The sequence below is a fragment of the Schistosoma mansoni genome, chromosome 6, assembly GCF_000237925.1.
Source record: "Schistosoma mansoni strain Puerto Rico chromosome 6, complete genome".
In the NCBI taxonomy this organism is placed as follows: domain Eukaryota; kingdom Metazoa; phylum Platyhelminthes; class Trematoda; order Strigeidida; family Schistosomatidae; genus Schistosoma; species Schistosoma mansoni.
Window position 1 is genome coordinate 11,433,179 of NC_031500.1, and position 9,946 is coordinate 11,443,124.

Here is a 9,946-nt window from a genome sequence, read left to right on the forward strand (position 1 = left end):
TTGCATTTAGGTGTAGATATTTCCATTGAGACTAGAACCTATTACTTTCCTACTCTTATACTAACATATCATTCTAGATATATATGTAGATCACTAACGTAGATTATCTATTTCGAACGATTAGAGGCCTACTCGAATAAGACGGGAATTGTGTGACCAATTAGCTAACGTCGAAATCATGTCTCAAGATCAGTACCCAACGTAAATGACCCTTTCATCGTATCCCGATACTATGGCTGCCTTGATGATCGTATAATACAAACGACGTTATTACAGAAATATATTAGTAAAAATAGGTACAACTAACACAGTGCGACCACCGCCACATAGGCCAACCTGTGGCTGAGATTGCATCTATTTCAGTGTATCAATTGATTTCATCCATTTCTAATATGGAGTGACTAGAGATCTTAAAAAAGAAAACACATACTTTGATTTCAACAATCTCATTCATTTGAAATATTTTTGTACATTTCATCCATTTATTATAGTCTGACTAGAAAAAACTATTAACATGACATCTGATATATTCAGAAATTGTTTGTCAGTTGAATGAGAACAAAAAATTCCTAATTATTAAATAACTGTTTTATTACTTATTCACAAATTGATTTTATTTTTACATAACCACTGAAAACCATTTAGCAATGAACATCTATTTCGTACTAATATGGAAATGCTCAACAATGGAAACCCATGAAACTACTAGGAACGAAGCTAGAACCTTCAGATCTCACGTTGATTGCTCAATTTTAAGACTACTGACCTAATACTTTGTAATTTACATTTGTGATTGTTCATGACCCATATCCTATATTTTCCTAACGTGGATCACTATACTGAATTTAGAATGATATGGACCTTAGCAATAATAAATGATAATAACTGAATGTTCTGTATCATGTATATGAAATACATACGTAAATTATCCCGTCTTTCGCAATTAATGAAATAATTGAATTTCAACCTGTGTACAACTCACCCTAAATTGTCACAAACATGTCCTGTTGCATTCTACTTCTCATGTACAATTATGATCCAACACTACTGAATAGTCATATCTGTAATAAATGGGGAAATCAGTTTCATATTTCATAAAAAAACTTCAGACGACCAAGAATATTATACACAGTTCATTTTTATTCAATGAAAATCTATGATGTAAACATCAGTTTATATTGATATCATGAATGGATCAATGTTATACTACCAGTGGAAACCTGGAGGCACTGGACGGCCGTTTCTTCCAATGGTGGTCTAACATTGACCCATTCATGATAATAATCAAAACCCACCAATCTCCCCAACCTCTTACTGAAAAATATTACTTTGCCTAAAAATTTTAATTCAAGTTGAAATGAATCAAGATGGTGATTTATTGAAAATGTCAGTATGTTTCTTTATTGTAGTACCATTATGATTTGTCAATAAATGTTGTTACACCCTTCGTATTGATTAATGAAAAAGTGAGTCATTAATCTGTTTTATTCACATAAACTATACATGAAGAAAAGGAAGTGCATTTCAGTGTTAATATACTATATGAGAGTGAGTTCATTACTGAATCATAATTACCAAAGTACCTTAAAAATCCCTAGAATATTCAATAGATGTTCATCCTAATATGATGTCTCATAGCAACGTGAGTTTATGATCTCACCAGACATTGAACTAAAGTAAGCTTTTTATTAGAGCGACAACTTTACCCTTAGATCACTGAGTGAGAATCGATATACAACTGTTAGCAGTAATATATTTTCCAAAATCATTTCAATTCAGCTATCATGACTTTGAATAAAAATGTCGACATTAACTATGAAGTAAACCAGATTATCTAAGGCTACTATTCCTGAGAAATTCATTAACATTCACTATTGTCATGATCCATTCTTGAACCAAGAAACATTATATCGGTACTTGTTGATGCACAACGGCATCTCAGCTGAAATCCTGATTAAACATAGTGATTAATAATCTTTAAATTGTCTATAATGATGATCTATGTTATTAATGGAGATAAAAACACACGATGTAAATATTAAAATCAAAGTAATAAATATCTTTATTTACATATTCATCTTCATCATCTATTACTAACTGAGTAAAAAATACGTAGAATGCTCTTAGCGACAAATAAATGCTTATCATAAACACAATAACAAAACTAGTGATAACATATTTATTAGGCTACTTTTGTATCTTCATTAGTTGAAATCATGAGTCAATTGAAGCTAGACCACCAAGGAAAACCTGGAAGCACTGGATGGACGTTTCGTCCTATTGTGAGACTCATCAGAAGTGCTCATCTACTTTTGTATTTTTACTAAAAATATCAACAAGTGTATTGTATAAGTAATAACTATCAACAATTTTCAGTTAGACTATGACCAATTACAAGCATAGTTTTTATAAGTAAATAATATATGGGAGATAAAACAATAATGCTACAATGTATTAACATATTTCAAAAAATTGATACATCTATTAAAGTCCGATACGGGTTATTCTATCTGTAAATCAAATAACAAAAACATATCGATTTGTCTTCATTAGTTAAAACGATCTGTATTCTCAAATTTCTGTATAAACTCATATAGATATTCAAGTATTCTACATTAAATAAAAATAAAGAGAATTCAGCGAAGAAAAATTTCTATTCGACGAAATCATTTACTTTAGCTGTATATTGATCCTGGTTACAGTTACAGATTTAAAGTTAGGACTAGATGTTTTAGGGGAAAGGATATTCAACACAAACTAACATAAACTACAATGTGGATATGCTTATTAATCGTATGGAAGATTAAATTTCAAACAAAAATGGAAGAAGCGTTATCTGATTTGTTTGCCAATAAAACATTCAGTCAGTGTTTTAAGATTCTTTTCAACATTAAGCATTTCCGGTGAACATTAAATGATAGTATTGATTTGCTTGTTAAATACAATTAGTAGAAAAAGAGATTCACATTCGATATATTAATATCATTTTTACACAATGGTAACTATTAGCTGAAGACTAGAAGTCTCATTCTCGATTCCGATTATGTCATTTGTAAACTATAGTTAAATTGGTTGTATTATTCCCTATTGATGATCGCTGTTTTGGGTGTTGCAACTAACATTGGGATCCATAATACGCTTATCATTCTATTTGATTATTAGTAAGGTGAATATATATTTTTACTATGATTAGCGTTTGTTTTTATCAAAGTTGTTTTTTACAGGATGGGGTTGTTGATTCCATATCCAACCCTCCGCCTTAACTAGGTCTTTGGACCGGCAGTAACCTTGGAAGAGCTACAGGCGGAGCGCTAACTTGGAATCCTGTAGTAGACAGGAAAAGAGAAAGATCAAGGAACATATTGCGTCAGGCAATGAAAGCAGACATGAAAAGAATGAACGGCAACTGGAAAGTATTGCCCAGGACAGAGTTCGATGGAGAATTGTGGTGGGCGGTCTATGCTCCTCTCTCCGAGGTAACAGGAGTAAAAAAAGAAGAATATATCTATATCTTAATGTTCATAGTGAATAAAATGGAGACATAAATTGATTTCTATCATTTGAAACAGCCTAATATCCAATTTCAATCAATTCTCGATAATTTGCATCCCTAATTCTTAGCCTATCACGGATAACTGTCTCACTCACACTCAACAACGTTGAACTCGATATTTTTGGTGTTAATTTTTCATAGTTTGAAATTACCCAGCAATTGTTACTTTTGTGTAACTTATCAGTTCCTCATTATTATCAAATCGCCCTTATTATTCCATATTATTAATTATGGAACTATTGTGAAGGCACTTCTTGCATATTACGTAGGATCTTGATGTATGTCAGATAGATTAATGGTGAAACAAAACAGCTATCCAGTGCATTAAAATTCTCAATGGTGGTTTAACCTAATTCAGTTCATGATTTCAATGAAAATAGACCAGATACAACTTTCTTTGTTATTATTTTAAATAAATGCAAGTTTATAATTCCCTAGAATTAAACAGTGAAGAATAAGCCGCATTATCAGTACTCTATGATTTTAAATAAACTCTTTCAACTATTATCATATCTTATTACAATAAATGAAATAAGTACAGTTATTTCCATTCGCTACCGATGAGAGCAATAAAAAGACGACATTAATTAATAATGGGAAATCAACACAACTATGTTTATAACAGATCACAGTAAATAGTTCATTCATAATTCTTACAATGTTTAAAATCAAATTTCATAGAGGATTATGTTTGCGCACCATTGAAGTAGTGATGTGTCATCATAGAAAACACCTTTCAAACATTTAAATTTATTATCAGTATATGGTTGTGGAGATTTTTAAGTTGTAGATTTATACAATGAATAGATCAATGTTAAACCACCATTGGAAACCTGAAGGTGCTGTCTGATAGCCATTTCGTCCTGTTATGGGACTCCTCAACAATGAGCATTCACGATCTCGCACACGAGACTCGAACCCAGGACTTTCAATCTCGCACGGTAACACTTAACCTCTAGACCACTGAGCTGTTTGACATCCAACGATGTTATTGTCTAACTTCAACCAACACACAAGATTGCGCTACCACCCACCATTGTCTTCAGTGAGTAACTGTCTCTACAACAAATACAGTTGAACTCCACTGGCCACGGCTTCTCACTGGAACTCCACGAAAGTCATAGATTAGTTAAACATTAACACCGTTGGATGCTGACTCAGTGATTTAGAGGTTAAGCATTTTCCCTCGAAACCGAAGGTCCTAGTTTCGATTCCAACATATAAGATCGTGGATGCTCACTGATGAAGAATTCCATACTAAGATGAAATGGCTATTCAGTGTTTCCAGAATATATTCTGTGTAAATTTTCAACTATTCAATTCAAATATATATAGAAATAATTTACAGATGCTGATTTCATTGTCACAGTAACTATTATTTTCTTAATATCGATCAATATCAAATGCATCATCTATGGAAAATAATTTAACTTTACATCATTTATGTAACAAAATAATTTTTGAGGCATTAAGCGTAAAAATAAAAAAAAACTAAAAAATAATCAATATCCATATATATCTATATGCAACAATTTTTTGAGGGTACGGATTAATGGACTATTGTATGTTACATTATTGATGTGTTATCTTATATCTATATAAATTATATACATAGATATCGTTTATACCTATATGTGTGTGTTAATTCATTTCAATGTACATTTGAAGTGCGATTTGAATACACACACACATAGATACACTTACATTTATGCATAGATACAAACATACAAATCTGAATTCTTTATTGTATAATCAAATCAATCATTCATTTATATAATTAACTCTATTGAAAGATTATTGTCTACTAATACAGTTAATTATAGTTCATAATTTTGAAATAAGCTGATTTTCATGATCAAAGTCAACATTTAATAGGTGAATGTTAATGATCAGAAGGGGGTTTGTGGAGATTTTAGTAATTTCAATAGTTAAATTCATGAGTCAATTGAAGCTAGACCATCATGGAAAATGTGGAAGCACTGGACGACTGTTTCATCCTGTTGTACGACTCCGCAGCAGTGCACACCCATGATCCCGTTTCGCGAGACTCTCTAAAAAAGAAATTACCTTTAACGAAATCTATAACTTCTTAATAACAGTTCGAATAGATATACCATGAATAATCTTGAACATTCAATTGTATACGATTCTGTTCATTGAACAAGACATAAATTCGTGATTGTTAATTGGAACTATGGTGTGACATAGTTTAGAGCTATGTGATCAGAAATGTAATGAACTTCTTTCTTTAAACTTGTTTTATAAAATTTAGACAGTTGGAAATATTCATTATTGTTAATTAAAGTAATTCGTATAAGGATTGGTTGAATAATCAATTAATTTCAATGACAAATATTATCGATCATGTATAATTTGATAACAGATGGATGGTTAAAACACTTTAAATCAAAATATATTTTTCATCTCAATAGTCTAAATGTTAAGTGTTCACGAGAAAGACCGATGTCTCTGGTTTCGTTTCCCGGTTGTGATATCGTGCATTCTCACAGGGAAACAGTTTCCCAACACTTCAGTGGAGTTCAACCACGTCTGTCATGAGATAGGAACTCATTGACGACAATTGGTGAACGGTTGCTCAACTTCGTGAATTGGTTGAAGTTAGACATTAACACCATTGGATGCCGGCTTATTGGTCTATCGGTTAAGTGCTCGCGCGCGAGACTGGTAGGTCCTACGTTCGAATCTAGAGAGGCGGGAGCGTGGATGCGCACTGCTGATGAGTTTCACAATGGGACGAAATGGCCGTCCAGTGCTTCCAGGTATTCCTTGGTGGTCTAGCTTCAATTGACTCATGATTTCAACTATGAAAATTTATTTAAACTGAAAAAAATTATCTACTTAGATTCATTTTTATATTCTAATCAATGTAAATTTTACATTTTTAATTAAAACAAAACAAAAAAAAACATTTTAAGTATAACCATTCATACTTTTATAAAATGTAAAAAATTATTAATTGATTAGGTATTTATTTAGTATTAACTTAATTAGGGTATAATGTGATATCTCCAAGTTGATTTTAAAAAAAATTCTCCATCATCTTGATCACAAACTTTATGTTGTCTGTAAAACAACAACAACGTACAAGCATACATATCTACATTGTTTTACTTAACTTAAATTAGGGGGATACAACTATTTGTCACTAATTTACTAGTGTTTTAAGAGAAAATTAGTAGAATGAATTAATTTGTATTATTATTATTATTATTATTATTATTAGTAGTAGTATTGGTATTATAATTACTGATTAAGATCCATTGATGTGTTAATTGATTTATTGGTGTGTAAGTCTAATGATTATTATCTTTAAAAAATCTTGTCATTATCAATTATTCTCATTGTTTTTAATTTTTTAACATTTTCATAAAATAAATATCACGGAATAATAATAATAATAATAATAATAATAAGAGAGCATTAAACAACTAGTATGTAAATCGTCATTATATTTACTTGTATATGGAATAGGTTATGATTTAAATGTTTAGATCAAATTGGGTGGTTTTGTAAGAGAATCAGTCCTCGAACCATGAACTTGAAGATCTAAACTATAAGGTAGTAGGATAACTACAGAAGATATAGTAATCCCATGATATCCAGTGATCAAAATAGGTCAAAATGCAATCCAGTCTCTTTAGGATTCTTGAAATTTCGTAATCCATTAGTTTAAGAACAAGGTTTTGTAACTATACTAGATTGACTCATCGTACCACTGAAACCAGGTTTAAACGACAGATATCCACTTTCCATACACTCACCTTCATAAAAACACTCCAGAACCATATGAACGGAGTACACAACAGAGAAGAATAACCAAAAACCTGATTAATAGACTTAGTAAACTTATAACAAGCATTTACATTGGATAATACTGAAAACAACTGATACCAACAATTAGCGACTAAATAAAAATAAAGTTTGGAAAGCAAAGATGGATAGTGGCTAGCAGTGAAATCCATGGCGCGCGTTTCGTCCTATTTGGGACTCGTCAGCTGGACGTACGTGTCACATTTCAGAGTTGATGTTCACTTCGGGACTCGAACTCAGTACCTTTCTCTTCAAACGCCATCACGTTATTTACTCAGCTACTGAGTCCTGGTAGCCACTTGCTTGTGTAATGGGCTCAAGTTTAAACTCACTCAGTATTGTTTGCATGAACCTTCCCATTGATGTTTAGGACTGCAATTGGTCAGTCTCTTATTGGCATATGTGCATACTGTGCGTATTGCATCGATATAGCCTTAATTCACAAGCATTATAACCAAGGATAGATAGTGGCTATCAGTGGAATCCAGGATGCGCGTTTTGTTTCATGAAGAAAAGGGAATAATTTAATGTATTTATAAAAGAACAAAAGTGATGTTAATGTATTGAATGATCTAAATTTTTTTTCTGTACAACCATACCAGTCTATATGAATGACAATAACTAATTGATATAATAATTACATAACAGAAAGAATAAAAGGTAAATATTATGTAATCAGAGCATTTCATTAAATTTGTCATAAATCATTAGTGTATATTTTCGCAATACTAGTGATTACTATTGAATTTTCATTATGATTATAGAATAATTATTACCTTACTTATTATATATTGTATAATGTAACGTAACTGACCTATTGACATAAAGAAAGAAAACAAAGACAATTATTATATAAATTGATTTATTTACTAACCTTTAATTAAATAAACACCAATTGAGAGTAACATTAATAATAGTAAATTATATATATATATATCATTTTAAATGTTTTTGATCAATCAATAAATTTGAATGAATGAGTAAATGAATTTATCAATAAATCAATAATCTAACATGTTTATATGTATATGTATATAAATATAATTTATAAAATCAATAAATCAATAAATAATATAAAATAATATAATTAATAAAAATATAATTCATCACTAATTAATATATTTATTTCCTATGTAGATTTGTTCAAATTAGAAGGGGGAGATTTGTGTTCTTTCTTAATTCTAAACTATTAATAATAAGAAAATAAATGAATTATAGACAATTATTTCAACTATTGTAACACAAAGATGAATGGTGATTAGCAATGGAATCTAGGACACATGTTTGGGATTCGTCAGATTGGGTAATAATGATGCAATTCACACAGAATTTACATACGTTAATAAGAGACTGATCAATTGCAGTCTTAAACATTAATAGGAAGATTCAAGCAACCAATACAAAAATCAATTAAAACTTCGCCTCATTGTACAAATTAGTCTCCATGTGGATCCAGTAGCTAAGTGGATAACGCAATGGCGTTTGAAGCGAACGGTACTGGGTTCAAGTCCCTGAGTGAACATCAACTCTGAGATGCAGGTACATCTAGCTGACGAGTCTCAAATAGGACGAAATGCGCATCCTGGATTTCACTACTAGCCACCATCTATCTTTGCTTATAAGATCAGTCCGTTTTTTTTTATAAAATATTGAAACGGAAAAAAAGTTTAATGTTAGTAATCTTTGTACAAATGTTATATTCAAATTCGCAGTCAAACAAGAGTACATATTTATGATATCTCTTATCTAAACATGATTTTCTAATGATATTACTGGTGAACATCTGTATCAATATTCTTATGATTGACTCCATGTGAGTTTCATATCTGTTTACCATTCAATTTAAATCTTAACGTAAGTATACACAACAATTAATATGTCCTTTTTATCCATATTAGTAATTAACATATTTAGAACATTGCAATTTCTATATTTGACCTAGAAACCAAGATTAATTCATTGCAGATTGAAATACGAACAATAGGATGCTTCAAATCTTCACATATAAATTTATGTTCTTAGAGTAATTTAATGCCAATTCGTAACCAATAGCTTATAGGATAACGTGTTAGTTATTTCAAGCGAAGGATACTGGGTTTGAATGACCATATGAATATCAACATTGGAATGAAGGTATATCCGAATGAAGAGTCTTTAAAAAAATGAAACGTGTTTTTGATTCCACTACTAGCCATATAGTAAACATATTAAGTCTTATGAAGTAATACTTTATTGAGGCTGTCTCCTTAAAATGTATATATATATATATATATATATATATGGTAAACAAAGATTGATCAATTGTACTAATATATATCAACAGGCGAAAATTACAAACCTTTATTAATAAAGATTTTTGAAGAAGGTAAAATATTGAGAATATAAAAAAAGTATCCATGATCAGTACGTGACATCGCTAAGCATCATGAATCAATATCAGCATTAAAGATTTAAAAACTTAAGGTTTATTAGAATCCATGGAAGATTAGACAACGGTTTTCGTTGAGAATTGAACTCCAAATAAGAGCATACACATATACATACACACAACGAAACCAAATA

The 9,946-nt window shown here is 30.6% G+C and overlaps 1 non-coding gene across 1 annotated transcript; it reads left to right on the forward strand.

The window, feature by feature from the left end:
• Positions 1-8,834: 8,834 nt before the first annotated feature.
• Smp_tRNA_02168_Pseudo_TTG.1.1 lies at positions 8,835-8,906 on the forward strand. The gene has a single exon. It is a non-coding gene (tRNA).
• The last annotated feature ends 1,040 nt before the right edge of the window (positions 8,907-9,946 follow it).